General features: G+C 36.6%; 1 protein-coding gene across 1 annotated transcript in view; it reads left to right on the top strand.

Moving 5' to 3' along the window:
- The window catches only part of LOC138811277 (RNA-binding motif, single-stranded-interacting protein 3-like), a 770298-nt gene that overhangs the window by 500117 nt on the left and 250604 nt on the right, over positions 1-19577 (top strand). The gene's annotated exons all lie outside the window — the stretch shown is intronic.

Raw genomic sequence — 19577 nt, 5'->3', positions numbered from 1 at the left:
GGAAAAATCCAAATGTGAGAGAGGCCTGAGTTCCAGCCTCAGTACTACCACGCATACAAAAAAGAAAGGTATGGAAGGAAAGGAAAGTGAAGGGAAAGGAAAGGAAAGGAAACAAAAGGAAAGGAAAGGAAAGCAGAGGAAGGGAAGGGAAGGGAAGGGAAGGGAAGGGAAGGGAAGGGAAGGGAAGAGAAACAGAAAAGGAAAGAGATTGGCTCTGTGGAGATATGTGCTTGCTCAGGTGGACTTAATATGGCCTAGTCTATTATATAACTGTTTCAGCAATGGGACTATGAAGTATACTGCTCTTCCTTATCTTGAGAGTGTTCTTCCACTTAAATAATGTAGCACATTTAAGTAGTTTTTCTGTACTACAATAATTTTTTGGCTTATTGTACATTTGATTTTAAAATGAACAATTTTTAAGTGGATACTAACAGTATATGTCATGTCTTATATAGTTGAAATACAATCTTTGAGAATGATAAGATAGAGATTATCCGTTGAGAATATAGGCCTGTTTTCTAACAATGTTTAATAGATGCAGTGCAAAGTTAAAGCTTTTGGAGTGAAATTTAAGGGTGGGGGGAGATTTTTAAAAAGCCAAAGCAGTATTAAGTAATGAGAGCAATACTGGAGTTATAACAATAGTACTATAATATATTATCTTACAGAACTATGGTAACAAAAATATCATGGCATTTGCACAAAAATACATGCAATGACCAGTAGAATAGCAGATTAAAAAATAAATGCATGTTGGGCACCTGTGGCTCACACCTGTAATTTTAGCTACTCAGGAGGCTGAGATCTGTGTATCACAGTTCAAAGCCAGCTGGGACAGGAAAGTCTGTGAGACTCATACCACCAATAAATGACCAGAAAACTAGAAGTGGCACTGTGGCACAAGTGGTAGAGCACTAGCCTTGAGGTGGAGAGCTTAGAAACAACACCCAGGCCCAGAGTTCAAGCCCCACGACTGACAAAAATAAAAAATAAAAATAAAAATAAACAAATCCATGCATCTGTAGCCATCTCATTCTTGTCAAAGGTGCCAAAAACATATGTCAGAGGAAAGATAGCCTCTCTAACAAATGATTTTGGTTAAACTAGATATTTACATTCATTAGACTAAAACTAGTTATTTATTTCCCTCTATAAAGTTAGCTCAGAATTGACCAATGATCTAAATACAAGACCTGTAACTTTCTGAATAGGGCTCTCTTGCTCTGAAAATTGTACAAATTGACAAATGGGAGTACATCAAACTAAAAAAAAAACTTCTGTAGAGCAAAGAAAAGAATTACCAGAGTGAAGAGACAGCCTGAAGGATGGCAGAAAAATATGGAGAGATATTCACTTGATAGATTATTATGTCCAGAATATATAAAAAAACGAAAACATTAACATCTAAAAACAAGTTGTCCAATCATCAAATGAGTAAAAGGGTTGACCGCCCCCCCCCCAAAATTACAAGAATATTCCTTAGGAAAAAAAAGAACTTGAAATGACTAAAAAAACACATGATAAAATGTTCAATATCCTTAGCCATCAGTGAAATGCATGTAAAAACAACATTGATATTCTATCTCATTCAAGTCAGAGTGAGGTGCTGAAGAAGATAGGTATAGGAAGGGAAGGAACCCATATACACTGTTGGTGAGAATGTAAATTAGTACAACCACTATAGAAATCAGTATGAAGATTCATCAAAAACCTGAAAATAGAACTATTACCTGATTTCATGATACCATTCATGGTTATAGATTGGAACTAAAGTAATCTAAGTTCGCACACAATAGAGATACTGGTATGTCCTTGTTTATTGAAGCACTATGTATAATTCCAAGTCATGAAATCAGCCTAGATGCCCATTTGCAAATGAATAAAGAAATAAATTGTGTGTGTACACACACACACGTCTACTGAATTGTTATTAGGCATGAAGAGCAAGATTATGTCATTTTCAGAAAAATAGGTTGCATTGGAGATAATTAGGCTAGATAAAATAAACTAGGCTCAGAAAAGCATCACGTATATCTCTCCCCTCCTTAGGAACAGAATCTAGACTTAAAAAAAAAGATTTGAAAGTAGAAGAAACTCTATTTGGGAAGAGCAAGAGTTCAATGGAGTTCAAGGGGATAAGAAAAAATAATAGGGGGTAAGGTTAATATGATCAAATAACAACATACATATATGAAAATGACATAATGAAACCTAGGCACAATTAGTATAGCTAATTAACAGGGAGTATTTCATATCATACAAATGGTATTCAATTCCATCCTCTTAGCTTACAATTAATCACCATACAATTAAAGTTGGTTTGTGGCTTTCCACGGGTTTCATAAACACAATTTATGAGTTCTGGATATATCCTTATTTTACCCAACGTCTACATAAATCTGATACTCCCTCACTTAGTTTGATTTACCATAAATGTATTCAGAGCAGTGCTTACCTTCAAATAGTTGATGCAATTTCAAAGGCATTTATTTGTATGATTATTTTAGGCATTTGTTTGTATGATTACATTTATTTGTATGATTCTTTTTATTAGTCTTTCTACACCACAGGACTAATGTGTTTTTCAACTCATGGTTTTGTTACCAGCTCTTACTAATACATAGCTTGCGATACTGACTGAGCAAATATTTTTTGAATAAAAGACTTCAGATCTAAATATAGTCAGTTTGGCTTGACTATATCACAAGGCATATTTCCATTAAATGTATACTTTTTACTAGTGACTTTTTTACCATCTTTCAGAAATTAATATGTTTCTTTACTCAGAAAAACAAATTAATATTGAGTATTCAATCTTACTGCTTTATATTTATTATAAATAATAGAGGGATTTTTGTTCCTTATTCTATTATATATTTTAATGAGTGGATATTCTTTTTTTCTGGCACATTGCTAATGGATTTTTAAAATTTTTAAATGTTATTGTACATGTGATGTACAGAGAGGTTATTGTTACATAAGTCAGATAATGAGTACATTTCTTTTTAACTGTATTACTCCCTTCCTCATTTTCTCTTACCTCCCTCCCAAGTTGTAAAGTTCATTTCCAACACACTGTCTAGTGAGTATTGGTTCATCATTTGTCTCACCATTTTGGTTATTACCTTTCCCTTCCCCAAATCAGATAAATTTGTATATAAGACAAAGGGTACAGAAAGCAAAAACAGTATCAACAGGGAATAAACCAAAGGAAAAAAAAGAAAGGAAATAGCTGCTAACAATACAATAAAACAAGGCCTCTTGTTTCTATTTCTTGGAGTTCATTCTGATAAGCATCATTTCATCATTTTTATATGATATCCATATTACTATTAAGCCATTGTGATCCTCTGCTAAGAATATCCTAGACATATTCTAGTTATTACAAATGAGGGAAACCATGCAGCCTATGTTTCTTTGGCTTATTCCACTTAATATAATTTTTTCCAAGTCTTTCCATTTCCTTACGAATGGGGCATGTCATTCTTTCTGATGGAAGCATAAAATTTCATTGTGTGTACATACCACATTTTTTTTATTCTGAATGGATATTCTTTACAATAACCTCTTTGGATGTGAATCAAAATAAGCCAATTACAAGGGCAAGTTTATTAAATTTAACATGTATATACAATTCTCAAAGGGTGTTGTATAATTATCATTTGTGTTAGCAGGTGGACAAGAGCATCTAGTAATTACTTTTAAGATCAGAATCTGAAATGTAAGACTTACAGAAGATTCCATATGCCTACATATGTGTCCAATGGGAAAAAGAAAAGAAAATGAAGTTGGAATGAATCTAGGAGAAATTACCTATTAGGAGATGAATCATAGCATAATGTCACAGATAACTGGATGCACTTTAGAAAAAAATGCCTTTCTCTGTACCCTGCCTCTAGGCAGCAACCACTATAGATAATAACTAGTACATTATTATTAGGTCAAAGAAACAAACATGATTCAATGAGCCAGGCTTTATAATTTAAGCGTGGGTACAACATCTAAGTCCTGAACTGATCCCGTAATCTGTAAAGCAATTCAAAATTTTGATTCTAACCTAAAGAAATTATTTGTACACCTAGAAACATTTGTAACTCCTTATCAGATGCACAAGATGCTTTAAAATATTATTCATTCTTCTAATTTTTTTTTCTTTTTGTGCTGATATTAGGACTTGGAACTCAGGGTCTTGGGCTTTCACTCTGTGTGTGTGTGTGTGTGTGTGTGTGTGTGTGTGTGTGTGTGTGTGTGTGTGTAACTCAGAGCCTGAGTATTGTCCTTGAGCTTTTATACGCAAGGCTAGCACTTTGCCACTTGAGCCTCAGCTCTACTTCCAGACTTTCAGATAGATATTTGAAGGAAAGAAGCTCACAGGGCTGGGAAGGTGGCTCAGTGGTAGAGCGCTTGCCTTGCATGCCTGAGGCCCTGGGTTCGATTCCTCAGCACCACATAAGCAAAAAGAAAAAAGCCGGAAGTGGCACTGTGGCTCAAGTGGTAGAGCGCTAGCCTTGAGCTGAAGAGCTGAGGGACAGCGCCCACGCCCAGAGTTCAGGCCCCATGACCAGACCCAAAAAAAAAAAAAAAAGAAAGAAAGAAGCTCACAGAGTTTCCTGCCTGAGCTGGTTTCAAATGGACCATCATATCTCAGCCTCTTGAGTAGCTAGGATTACAGGTGTGAGCACCTAACATTTTTGCCTGGAGTTGGCATTCTTATCACTTGAGCCAGATCTCTACTCCCAGGGTTTTAATGGTTAATTGTAGATAGTGTCTCAAAGACTTTTTTTGTCTGGGCTGATTCCAAACCCGCATCCTCAAATCTTGTCTACCTAAGAAGCAAGGATTATAGGTTTGTTTAACTGGGCCTGGATTTTTTTTAAATTTCTTACCCAAACTTTGTAACAATCGTATCTTATTCTGCGATATTACTAGGCACACTTGTAAGAGTAGACTAGTTTACATTCCCACCAACAGAGTAGTAGTATTCCCTTTTGACCAGATTCCCATCAGCATCTGTTATTATTTGTTTCCTTGATAATGTCCATTCTAACTTGGGTGAAGTGGAATCTCAGTCTTGTTTTGATTTGCATTTCTTTTATGGCTAGAAATGTTGAGCATTTCTTCATGTGTCTATTATTTCATCTTTGAAGAAGTCTCTCTTTAAATCTTTAGTCCACTTATTAATGAGGTTATTGTTTCTTTGAGGTTTTGTTTTGGGGGTTTAATTTTCTGAGCTCTACGTATGTGTTAGATGTGAGGCCTTTTCTATTGTTTAGCTAGTGAAGATCTTCTTCCAAACTGTGGGCTATTTATCTTGCTAGCTATGACCTTTGCCAAGCAGAATTCTGCCGTTTAATGCAATCCCATTTATCCAACCTTTCTTTGATTTGTTGTTTCTGGATGTTTACTTAGGAAGTTTCAGTATGAAGGTCTTTGATCCATTTGGAATTGGTTCTCGTGCAGGATGATATATATGGATCTAGCTTCAATTATTTATATGTGTATAGCCAATTCTGCCAGCACTATTTGTTGAAGATGCTGTCTTTCTTCTACCTGTGGTTTTGGCTCCCTTAGTCATCAAAGATTAGATAGACATAGATCTCTAGGTAAACGTATTAAACCACTCTGGAAAGCAGTATGGAGATTCCTCAAAAGATGAAACATAGAGCTCCCCAATGACCCACTCCTGAGCATTTACCCAAATGACCACAAACAAGCTACCAGCACAATCATGTTCACTGTAACATTATTTACCTTGGCTAAGATATAGTATCAAGCCAGATGCCCCTCAGTAGATGAATAGATCAAAAATGTGTTTTATATACGCAATGGAATTCTATGCTTCCATCAGAAAGAATGACATTGCCCAATTCATATAGAAATGGAAAAAAAATTACATTAAGCAGAGTAAGCCAGACCCAAAACACATAGGCTGCATGGCTTCCTGCATTTGTAATAACTAGAATATGTCTAAGATCTTCTTAGATGAGGATAATAATGGCTCATTTAAAAATGACCATATAAAAATGTTGCTTATTGAAATGAACTCCAAGAAATGGAAGCAAGGGGCTTTTTTGGGGGGGTAATGTTTGCAGTTATTATTTTTCTTTCTTTCTTTTCCCCCTTTGGTTTGTTCCCTATTGTCACTGTTTTTTATTTCTGTACCCTTTGTCTTGTATATAAGTTTATCTGATTTGGGGAAAAGAAGGGTAATCACAGAAATGGTAAGGCAAAGGGTGAACCAGTGCAACCGTGTTGATCACTAAACACTATGTTGGATATAAACTTTAGAACTTGGGAGTAAGGGAGGGGATCCTAGGGGTGGTAGAGTGGGAGATAATCAGATATGCAGTAACACAATTCAAGAAAGAAATGCACTCATTACCTCACGTAAATGTAACCACTGTGTACATTACCTTTACAATAAATTTATTTTTAAAGAGTAGACTAGATATTTGGAGCTATCTATGTCATAGACATCAGTGTTAAGCAGTGTTCAAACTCCAATTGCAGTTTTTACTCATAGAAGACCTCTAAATAACAAAGTTTGAATACATCACTATATGGTATTTTCTATACTCTGCAAAACTCTGTCCCCTTGAATTCCCATTTTCCTCTTTGCAGAGTTGGCATTTGTTAATTAGTGTTAGCCATGTGTTTGTAATTGTAGTAAGGTTTGTCACTCAATAGCTTATATAGTCTACCATACCTGGTCCAGATACACTTTGGAATAGTAAGGTTTGATGAGCAATATTTTAAATGAAACTGCTTTATCTAATTTATTAAATCATTTCTGCTAGAAAGAGCCCTACAGTGAAACATATAGCTCATCCCCTTTTCTAGATTAGTGGAATAGATTTTCATTGTCTACAAATTCCATTCTGGGCGGGTATCTATTCTCAGCCTTCATTATCTCTGGTGATAGCAATTCCACAGTCTCCCTTGGCAGCCTTCTGCACTGCAAAACTAGCCTTGCTTATTAATCTGATAATAATACCTTATGTTCTCTAAATATTGAAGCAGTGCTTACGCTTCCCCTGCTAACCCATTCCTTTCTCCTCACCTTGTGAAATGTTCCTAGGGGGAGTAATGATGTAAGCACACAACAACAAATGTTGTGGTATGCTGTCCTGTCCCAAGGCATTGCACAAGGGGCTAGGTAGGATGGACATTGTCAGTCCATAGAAAATTAAGCTATTAAATCTGCAGCACCAGGGTGGTGATTGAATTGCTTCGACTATTGGGATGAAATTGCTTTGCAGGCATAAGAATTTCACAGCCAGTGCTGTACTCCCTTCCTATATGCTTCAATGATATTATTAGATTAACACAATGATTTAGGGGCTATTGCTGGCATTTTTCTGCAGGTGTTGGGAAAAGGGCATTAACTGAGCCTGTCCAAGGGTGGTGTGATCCTAGGAGGGGTATAGGAAAGCTAGGTTAAGATGCATCCTTCCCCATATTTATCAGTGTGGGCATTGCTGAGGTTGGCACCTCTCTTTGAAGCCCCTTCACCATTTTCTCTGCTCCTACTCCAAGCTTTTGGATGCTTTGCGACTATTTGTAACTTTCACTTGAGGGCTACTCCAGAAGCTAGAGAGCTGAGCCACAGCAACTTTGCAGCCCGCCTTGATGTGTTTTGTCCCAAATTGACTAGACTTTGTTTCTAGTACTTTTTTATTCACTTTCCTGAGATCATAAAACTTGGTATACAATCTAAGAACAAATCCCTTTTCTATGGAGTTTTCCTCAAGTGCTGAACATCCTCCATGCTGCATTTAAAACTGGTTTGTCCATCTGTAAAGCACAAGACACGCTCTGTGTGCCGCAACAGCTGTGTGCTTCTTTTCCACTCTGGAAAGGGCTTCAGGATACTCATGCGCTGCCAGCAATCCTCATGGTTGAATCACTTAGTTTAACCATTTGGTTGCAGCTTACTTAACTCTGTTCTCAAAACTGATTTATCTCTTTTAAGACAAACACTTTTCGATACCCAATCCAGCAGGTTCTAGTGTATCAAAACAATCGAAGACCACTAGTAGGACTGGGGCATAGCTTCAATGATACAAGCACTTTCCTGGCAAGTGAGAGGCCCTGAGTTCAACCCCAGTGCTGTTGAAACAAAAAAACAAAAACAAAACCCAACAACAACAACAAAAAGCCCAGCAACATAGGAAGTGATGTATTGTTTTGAGACAAAACAACCAATAAGCATCACCAACGACAATACTGCACACTTGATTTGTTCCCCCCATGCATAAAAATAAAGGAGCTTTTTTACTTGCTCTCGTAATTTATGTGAGTATGTATCTTCTTCCAATATCCTAGGAATATTAATAGAGTAACATGCTTTATCTCAGAAAATGAGTGTCTTTTCAAAAGTAGAAACTGACAGGCAATGTTAATTGGCCTAGCACACCAAGAAGAACTAATCTGGTCTTGAATGTTCCAGAAGGTATTGCTGAAATTTAGGATATTTCACTTAATGTGGTGTCCATGTCCCCTCCCGTTCTGAACTCCTGAAAAGAATACCTGAAGCATCTGGTCATATACTCTTTTGATGAATGCCTCCCCCAGAGTTCGTGCTGCTCCAGTGTTTTTGGAATATTTGGCACTCTGCTGCTTGTGAGCAAAAGTGATTTTCTGAAATCTCCCAAATACATAATTGATAACACTGAAAAACAAATGAGGAAATGGTATTTATACTACATGTTCCTGCAATCATTAGCAGGCTGACTTTGAAATGAGAATTCAAAATATAATTAAATAATGGCATTGTTCTATAATGACTTCATACTCTTGTTGGAAACAATAACAAGACTTCCTAGTTCTTATTTTCTCATCTATTCTCTTTAACATGAAGGAATTTTTGCAGGAAATAAATATCGAAAAATTGAAGTAGCAAGAAAACTGAGCTTTTTATTCAGTAACCATGAACTTTCTAGTTTAGTTGATATCTTCTTAAATTTGTGTACTTATGCAAGAATGTACTGTGTGTATAGAAATATTTGCAAAGTTACTTTTAAATCAGACAAAAATTAATTAAAAATATCTTTCTGCCCAATGCTGAAACCATTCTTAGCATCAGATCAGTCGTTTGTCCCTTTCAGAACATATTCTTACTTGGTAGATTATTTCTTGATTTTGCCACTGTAGGTGAGATCATCAGTAATTATTTGCACCTGGGGCTCTTTGGGGATTTGATGCCTAGTTAGTTAGAAAGCGCTGTTGCTAGTGTCAGATGTGAGCATTTGTGAATTCCATGGCCATGGGTGACTTTAAGATGTGAAGGGAGCTCAGAAGTGCACATTAAAAAATTCTATTAAATCCACTCAGATTTCTTTAGCTTTAAGAGTATATTGGAGGAAAGATAGAAATGAAGTCAAATGCTTTCCAATCTACTAGATTGTGTGCCTTCTGAATTCATAGTGGAGCTACAGTTGTGCTAACTGTATGGCATAAACTCTGTTTTCAGTTAACCAGTTTCTCTTGAAACAGTATGGAGGAGGCTTGTCTGTGGTTAGGTTTTTGTCTCCATGTATAATTGTTGGATTAAAAAACAGGGATGCAAAGATATTTTTGCTATGTTATCTAGTTAGAGTATTACTCTGGTTATGACTGACAGTTTTCCATCGAATAACATGACAACCCTGTTTAGGTTGTTCTTTAATGAGGAAAACATTTACCAAAGTCAATAGACCAAAGAAGTATAGTTACACAGAAGGGTTACATGCTTAGGACTTCTGTGAGCAGACAGAGCTGGATTTGCACCTGGGGTTGGGAGTGTACACAAGTTTTGGAACTGTGTTTTATTTTTCTCTTTGTACATTGCTTCTGCATTAGAGAGTTGATAGGAGAATTAAATAAAAATAGTATGTCTAAAATGTACCCAACATCTAAATAGTGCTCCTTAATAAAAGCTATTTAATAATAAGAAGAATCGGGTCATGATTGTTACAGTATACTTTTGTTTTTACTATACATGATTATTATCTAAACTTTTCAAAATTCCTATTTATAATGCAAATATAACTTAAGGTTTGGGCTCATACCAAGATTTAGGGTAAAGGTGTCTTTGGGAATATAAAAACACTGAAGGCTAATCTGCATAAATTACTGCCTATTTCTAATTTTTATTAAACACTTTCTTCAAGGGATTTTTTGCATTATTGTTTGTCTGCTATTGTACAAGTAGGTTTTAAAAGACACTCATGGCTAAGTATCTTAAGAAAAAAATATCCTATTTATACACTCAGTTTAATAGTGGTTTTTGCAGCTGGGAAACAGCAGACGATAAATCAAAAACTAATATTTCCAAGTACCTAAAAAATAAAAGTCTGTGACAGATTATATATGGGCTAAATGAGGCTCATGGATGATTTGTTCTAATTAGATATAAGGTAAATGTTCCTGCAATTGTGCCTTTTATTAAAGTCAGAACATGTGGTTGTTCAGGCTTTCCTGCATTGCCCTTTAAAGAATCATTTGAAAATATTTTGGGTCTGCTGTCGCTGAGACAATATGGCTTGGCAGTCTACGGGTAACTTAATAAGCTCACCACATTTGTCATGCAGGAACTGTTCTTTATATGCAAAGCTGTCAGACAGATTGAGTATATAATTCTTCTTTTATGAAATAATATGATAAAACTCCAGTATCAAATTGAATGCTGTACTAGCATTTGGAATCTTTCATGCATAGGTTGGAATCGTTTTACAATGGAAGCATTGTTTGATGACAAATACTCCCTTTGTTAATATTCATTAGTTATGTTTTAATAGCAGGCATTGCCCTTCTAGCTCCAGGTCTGCTTTATTTGTTTATTTATTTATTTTTTGTTGTTAACCTACTGGAAAATGAAGCCTGCTTTTCAGTTATAGGGTTTGGGGTATATGTGTTTATGTGGGATGTGTGTGTGTGTGTGTGTGTGTGTGTGTGTGACCTTAATGATTAACTGCTACAATTAGATTACCATGAAGAAATTGTAAATGTTTTCATTCTTCCTTCAGTAACGTAACATTTCAGACTTTGCCTGTTTTGTGATACAGCACATGAGACTTTCATCATTCCGGGTTTGGATTCAATCTCCAAAGCTAGTGCTTATTAATATAATATTTTTAAAGTGTCAGTTCATCACAAATGAGAACTACATGTGGCATGTGGCCATACAGTGCATATTGGCTGGAACAGTGGGAGATTCAGCACAAATAGTGAATAGAGCCCATGTGGTAAATTCTGGAAGGTCAGTATTTATATTTTTCTCACTGGTGGGAGTCAAGGAACTAGCCCACCCATGTCAGTTTCCAGGGGCTAAAAGGGAAAGAAATTGCTACAAATATGCACAAGGCAAATGTGTTTGAAGCAGCCCTTTGCCAAGCAAGTTCCTGTTACAGCATAGGCTCAGTGCCAGAGTTCTTCCAAGCACTCTACAGCTACTTCATGCATTTGGAATGTGAAAGAAACTCATAACTCGGGGACTGCCCATTGTACAATATCTGTCATGTCTATAATGTGAGCATTCCCAAACCTCCCAGGCCCTGTCTCAAAACTTGGAGGGAGGGCAGGGACAGAGCTCAGCCTGAGGCGGAGGAGACCCAAGAGTGCAATCTCTCAGTTCTCACTCACTCTTGCTCTCTCACTCGCTCGCTCTTAGTTTCCTTTTTCTCTATCTCTTTTCTCTCTTCCTTCCTCCCTCCTCACCTGTCCATCTCTGTCCCTTTTCCTCAGTCCCTCTCTCCCACTCTCTCTCCATTCCTCCCTCCCCCTCTTTCTCCATTCCTCCCTCCTTCTCACTGTCTTTCTCCTCCTCCTTTCCTCCATCCCTCCCTTTCCCCATTCAGTCCCTATTGACCTCCCTTCCTGTCAATTCTTCTTCTTCTTTTCTTCCTTCTCTCAGATTTCATTTTTAATTGTTCCATTTCTGAAGAGAGATCTGTTCTAAATGTATTAAAGTTAGCATAAAATATTCTTGAAGATGCCTTCCAAGCCCTGGGTTGAGTAAACTTTAATTGCTCAGTGGATCAACCTTTCTGGTGTTCCTTCACAAAGAAAAACCAGATTGTCCGCATCCCTTCTCTTCCCTGTAAAGCCTCCATCTGGAATGAATTTAGCATCTTTTATAAATATGTGTTCTCTATTCAAAAATCATCTAAAAATAGTACTCAAACAAGTAAGAAGCAATATTTTGACATTTCCTTCATGTTTTGCGTGGCACGCACAGTTTGAAACAGGCTTTCTGTTCATTTTCACAGGCATGAGAGTCAAAGTACTTTTGTGGGCATGTGCGACGAGCTTGGGTCTATGATGCTGTTTTCTGATTCACATGTAAAATAGCAATTGGGTTTACTAGAAAGGTGCCATTCTTACCCCAGTCCGCCTCCACATAAAACACAAATGGAAGTAACTAGAATAAAATCTTCAGCTCTAATTACACATGACAGTATTTTTAAAATTAGTTTTACATGCAGAAGAGCACAGCAAACTTGTGAGCTCAGGATTACAACCTACACCACAAACAATATCAAAAATTGGTGATTCTAGTACCAAAGAAGGGATTGCTTTTTGAAGAACCAGTACAACTCCTGTAATTTATTAACTAGTTCCTATGTGTTATGTGTCATGAAAAGGAATACATGTGTATGTGTATGTATATATTTACACCCATATATACATGCACATATATGGATGTAAATATAAGTGCATACATTTACATATATTTGTGTGCACATGTACAAAATTACATATGTAACATGGCTTATATTTAAATCAGGTTTTGCTCTGTGACAAGAATATTAAAACTCAGAAAGTTTAGCAGTTTGCCATAGGTGATTGACAAATGCTAATTGACAACTGCTTATAAACACATTCAGATTGTAGCCTAATGATAGGTCCTTTGCCTTCATGTTCTCCTTTAGGAGAGAAGAAGCTGTTGACATATTGATCTTTTAGTTTAGAGCCATATTCAAATAATGAGAAATATTGCAGGTCTAACTCTTTTTGTTAGCTATCTGATACTCATTGGTGTTGTAAGGTACAGAGCTTTGGCAATTGTATTTTAATAATTTTATCATTATAATTTCATTGTTTTGTCATGCTATTTTGTCAATATTACTAAGGAAAGTACTCTGAAACCTGTTGGATATTTATAGAGCTTATTAACAATGCAATATTGCTGTTGTAGGATGAATTTCTAGCATGTTTTCATAAGTCCCTTTAAAATATTATGCTGAAAATTCATGCCATTGATCAAAATTATGAATTCCATGACAAAAATTGTGCCTAAATACTGAAAGTGAGCAATATGATTTAGGAATATGCTAGCGAACATCACATTTCAGATTCAAGTTTGTATGAAGCTGTATGAAACCAAAACTACACATAATAAAATAGTCTCTTCTAAACTTAAGCAGAAATGTATACAACCTCACAGCACTGTTTATCCACACTAATGATTTGAGTTCCTAGGAGCATAGTTATGTGACACATTTGGCAAGACAGAGCTTCTAAGTTACATTATGGTGCAGAAAGTTACCTAGAATTTCCTTTTTCTCTTTGTTCTGGTACTGGGGCTTGAACTCAGACCATGGCATTCTCCCTTAGTTTCTTTGTTCAAGGCTAGTGGTACTCTCCCACTTGAACCACAGCTCCACTTTTGGCTTTTTGCTGGATAGGTGGTGATAGAATCTCTATGACTTTCCTGCTCTAGCTAGCTAGGATTACAGGCATGTGCCCTTGATGCCTGGCTTAGAAATTTTATTTTAGCCAAAAGAAAGTAACTCCATTGATTCCTGGGGTAAAAAATGGGAGAGACTTAGATCTTGTATGCTATCCTCCCCAATTTCAGATGAGAAAAGACAACACTATCACACATCAGGCCTAAACCCTAAGGCTACTTATGACGAATGTGGAACGGCTGTCTGACTGACCTGGCTGTGTTCTTTCTTCTGCACAGTGACTGGGTATCCGAAACTATTTTGTGAATCATTTCCACATCTTATTTTGTCTTTGATTTGCATTCATTTTGATGTGCTAGCTATAAAATATCAATTCCAGCATCTTAGTTATCATAACTGAAGCTTACAATGTATTTTATACCTCATCTGTAAGTTATATAACAGCAAATAAAATGTTTCATACTTTCCAGTTTGACGTCAGCTGAGGCACAGAAAAGAGTAATTGGCTTGCCTTCAGACCTACAATAATTTTTCCTTGAAAATTACACAATAGAATCTATCCAGCAAAGGCTTACAACAGTAGTTCTCCAAGTGCGGTGCCTGAGCCATCAGTTTAGTCGCATCTGAGAGAGTGGACCTATTGTAAAATCTTAGATTCCTACTTAGACTTCTTGAATCAGTAACTTCTGTTAGATTCTACAGATCTGTATCTTAAAAGCTTTCCAGACAATTCTGATGAATACTAATATGTAAAGCCTGCTAATCTTCTGAAGTAGATTGCATTGGGCTAGCTTTTCCCCTTTTTCCTTCCTTCTTTTATTCTTCCCTAATAACTTAGTAATCTTTTAACACATTTTCCTATAAATAATTTAGCTCCTTAAGTTTTGTGTAATTTATGTTGATTTTTAAAAAAATACTATTAGGCGATCACTATATCAGCTACTATCTTAGACTGGTGGTATTATTTGGATCTAATTTTGCCACCCCTTTGTGGATGAGCGGACTAGTATCATCAATCTTCATCTGATTTTTGGTGGGTATTTTCCTTGCTAATATCACATGGTTGCCTTTTCATTTGTCTCTGCTACAGTGGCTTCTAGTTGGCATCCTTGTTGGCAGATCCAACTGAGAGATCAGGAATAGGAAGCCAGAAAACTCTACCTATAATCCCCCACTCTCTGTCTCTCTATATGTCTCTTTCTATCTCTCTAGGGCTCACCTTTAACTATTTCTCTGTCTCTTCCTGTCTTTTTGTCTGTGGCTATTTATCTGTCCATCTCTCTCTTTCTCTCTCTCTAACTCATCTGCCCTCCCTCCTTCCTTCTCCCTATCTTTCTTTTCATCTCAGTCCTCTAGGTGATTGATGCAGGGGCCCAAGCCTTCATTCTTCCTTAAAGCAGTAGACAAACCACATTCTTTAAATTGTAGATCCAAATTCCCATTTCACTAGATTCTCTTTATTATCCTTGCCTGACTGAGGAAAGACCAAGACAAATGACACTTACAATTGAAATAATGTTGGGGAGAAAAGCTTTGGAGTGTGCCTAATGATAAATCAGGTGTTTGCTCTGTAAGTGTTTAGCATGCAGAGTGAGTAGCAGGAAGTGACTGCGGTTCCCCACAGATGTGGAATTTCTCATCTCTTGTTTTCCACAAATGGCTGGAAAGTGCTATGTTGCAGAGTCATTAGTCATAATTATTAAACAAGGGAATAGAAGGGCATCATAATGTTATTCAACTCCTACCAGTACCAAGAAGTGGAGAGACTTGAGTATAGAGAGCTCAAAACATAGCCCTTAGTGCTTTGAAAAGAACAAAATAATATCCGATCTTCCTAGTGAAATGGGTAGTGAATTAAATAAGCAGTTAACCTTAAAGGAAGGATTCCAAGAGTTCTTGCAAGAACTGCTATCTAAAATAATATCGTTGACAAATGTCAGATGTCCTAAACTTCTTTCACACAGAGGAAAACAGTGAATAAAGTAAACTAATGCCTAAAGCAGAAATTCTTTAAAATCACATGACCTTAGAGTTCTCTTATGCAATTATATACTGGGGTAGGGTGAGGAATGTATTTTGTTGGCTACAGATAGAAAATGAGAGCAAAAGTGTTCTTTGCTTCTGAAAAGGAAAGAAGTAGTTCAGGAAAAGAGATAGAGCCAGATTGCAAACATTTCCTGTGTGCTTGCTTAGGACAAATCTCAACTAATAGATTTCTTCTGTCAAAATAGTAATCTTCAAAAGAGTGACTGGGCCAGTCCTCTCACAAATGCATAGGGAACAGTTTGTCATCTCCCAGAACTGGCTAAGTGATTCGTAGAGCTTAGTGAAAAATGATAATATAAAGGACCTTATTAAGAAAATATTAAGAATCTCAAAGCCAGGCACAGTGGCTCACACTTGTAATACCAACAATTTGAGAGGCAGACCTAGAAGAATATTAGTTCCAGGCCAATCTAGGCAAAAACTAATGTTTGGTCTCAAATAACAAGGCTGGTTTGGTGGTTCACACATATAATCCTCACTATGCCAGAGACATATAGAGGAAGAGAGTCCATGGCCAGTCGTAGACAAAAGATGAAAGAAACCCTATCTGAAAAGTAACTAAAGCAAACACAGCTAGGGATGTGGCTGGAGCCTAGTGTCCAAACACAAGTATGAATAGTTAAAACAAGATAAAAACAATCTTGAACAGAACACTGAAGGGAAAACTGAGTCAGTTTGTTTGGAGTAAGACGGCACACAGCTCTTCAACTTGGAAATGTCCTCATCTTGGCTTAATTCTTTGTATCCAAGATATATCGTGATCGGTAGGCTATCTTTTTTATTGTGAAAATACCATACAGAGGAGTTACAATTACAAGGGCAAGATAACGAGTTCATTTCTCATCAAGCATTGTAGCCTCCTCTTTGTTTCCCCTTTCCATCCCTTCCCATACTTCCCCCCCACATGACCCTTCCCCCACCCCCCACCAAAGCTGTTAAGTTGTTAAGTTCGTTTTTCGACATAATGACTTGTACATCTCATTGTTGCAATGGATCCACCTGTATGTTTGGTTTTGACCTTCACCTCCACAAATTATACCAACTTCAAATACAGTGAAAGCAGGGGTTATACCGTGGCGGAAGGACATACAAAGCAACATAGAAATCATCTTATAAATATGTTAGAAACAATTGCATGAAAGAAAAAAACACATTTGAACACTTATCTTGGGGTTCATTCCCCTAACATCAACTTATCTGACCTTTTCTGCTTGACTCGGACATATACTAGTTATTGCAAATAAGGGAAACCATGGGAACTATGTTTCTTTGGGCCTGGCTTACTTCACTTAACATAATTTTTTCCAAGCTCCAAATGATCTTGGAGTCCAAGCAGACACTCTGAAAATATTACAGGACGGAATAGGAGAAACCCTAGGTCTCCTTGGCACAGGCAGAAATTTTCTTAATAGAGACCCAGAAACACAACAAATCAAAGAAAGGTTGGACAAATGGGATTGCATGAAATTGCAGAGCTTCTGCATGGCAAAGGACATAGCTAGCAAGATCAATAGAAAGCCCACGGATTGGGAGAAGATCTTCACTAGCCATACAATGGACAAGGGTATCATATCTAAAATATACCTGAAACTCAAAAAATTAAATCCCCCAAAGACAAATTTTCAAAGAAACAACTGCCCAATAAATAAGTGGGCTAAAGACTTAAAGAGAAACTTTTCTGAAGAGGAAAGAAGGATGGCCAATAAACACATAAAGAAATGCTCAACCTCTCTAGCCATAAAAGAAATGCAAATCCAAACAACATTGAGATACAACCTCACCCAAGTTAGAATGGCTATAATCAAGAATTCTAATAACAACAGATGTCTGTAGGCTATCTTATGATGGCATTTTCTGCATTCTGTTAAGTTGCATTTGGACTTGATGCATTAAAGTCCTCTAGACTTACTAGAAGTCTTTGAGAACTGAGGATTATACTCTTCAGTGGCCAAAAACACTGAAATTAAAGTCTCAACATCATATGCATCTACCCCATTTATTACAAACTTTATAGCATTAACTCCAAGCTTGTGAGTACAAACTTTGGCAAAATGCCAAATCTTTTCCATAGTCAATTGTCCTTCAAAAAAGAGAGAGGAGAGAGGAAACTCCTTGTCTGGATCCAGTATAGCAAAAGCAGAGCTGGTTGCACCGTGAAACCTGCTAAAACCAATTCTGTTTGTTTTTGTTTTTGTTTTTTTTGTCAGAGATGTCAAATATGTTTCTTCTATGTATTCTGCTTTCTTGGTTTGACAGAATAATTGTATTGTAGTGTTTCAGGGGTATAACAGAAGTGGTAGCAAATAAAGTACATTTTATGCCTTCTATCACTCCATCTCTCTCTCTCTCTCCCTCTCCTTTCCTTTGCTTTCTCTCCCTCCCCTTCTACTAGACAGACAGACAGACAGCTTATACATACAAACACACATATACAACAGTTACACTTCAGAGGGTTCAAACTCTGGTTTATATTAATTATAAACTACCCTCTCTTTCTACCTTGCAGTTTGGGGCAAAACACTAGTGTAAAATATTCTCAGTATTTATTCTATAATCTCTTTCTCCCTACTATTTTATATAAAGAAAATGCTGCCTTAAAGCTCAAAGAGCTGTGATGAGTTATATGATCTGCTGTTTTTTAAGAGCCCAGCCCTGCTCCCACCCACAACAACAGGCCATCTTCCTTGGTTGCAGCTCTTCTGAGATTCTTACTAAAAGCATGCATTTATCTGCATCAAATTGTAATCCAGATAAGATTCTGTACATATTTATCCTGTGTGTGATTATTATTTGCCATCTTCTACCATCAAAAATAAAAAGTCTCAGATAAGAAAGACAGGCCACAGTCATTTACATTCTGAGAATGTAGAACTATGTGCTTTATTTTAAGGAACATTCCAAACACTGCTAATTGGATTTCATTGAATTTGATTAAAACTACAGAGTCCTATTTTCTCTGGTGTGTATTTTCCTTCATGTACCATCATGTGTTGTTAAGATCATACCCAGGGGGGTACAGGTGGTGCAGCTGACAACTCTATAGACATCTGAAAAGGAGAGAAGGGTTCCTGGTGTGAGGGGGAGATACATTTTTCACAGGACTGATGTGAAATAAATCAAGAACAGTGCTGAGCTCTGAGGTCTTTCTAGGAACGAGAGCTTCAGATGTGAGCAGAAAATAGATGCTTTGTTTCTTTACCAAATGACCTTGTGAATCACCTGTGGGGATGTGTGACCTAGTTCTACCACTTACAGCTATACTGAAGAGCTGACCAAACAGAAAACTCACTCTGTCAATTTCCAATGGACAGGAAGTGTTGAATACTTTATTGATTTGCATATAGTTTTAGTAGGTTGCATTCTGGAGGTAGAATACCTAGAAATTAATTTCCTTGAGCTCTTTTCTCATGGCTGTTTTCTATATTTCTTATTTCTATTTGCATAAGGTATTGAAACTTTACCAGAATAAGTATCTATCAAGGATCATAGTATAATAAAAAGTTAATCTCAGACTTATACTTTCAAAACATAATGGATAACAACATTGCTGTACACCTGGATATTATTACCAGGTGGATGAAGAATTCATTTTCATAGTTGTCAAAAATTGAGTATTTTCAACATATAAAACAAATAAGAAGTGAGATCTTTAATTTGTAATGAACATAATTAGATTTCTACTGCATACAAAGTATTGGGGAGGAAATCATCAAAGGTATGCTGAAGAGTAAACCTATAAATTGTGTACGAAATTACTAAATTGTGTACTAAATCTTCTGCTCTGATTTTGTCCACTTTCATAGCTAGGTAAATGTGTATTTAAATCCAATGAATTGTAATTAAATTTATATTTTTGCA

This window comes from Dipodomys merriami, unplaced genomic scaffold, assembly GCF_024711535.1.
Source record: "Dipodomys merriami isolate MVZ:Mamm:240054 unplaced genomic scaffold, mDipMer1.0.p SCAF_52, whole genome shotgun sequence".
Lineage (NCBI taxonomy): Eukaryota > Metazoa > Chordata > Mammalia > Rodentia > Heteromyidae > Dipodomys > Dipodomys merriami.
This window is presented reverse-complemented; position numbering and strand designations above follow the sequence as displayed.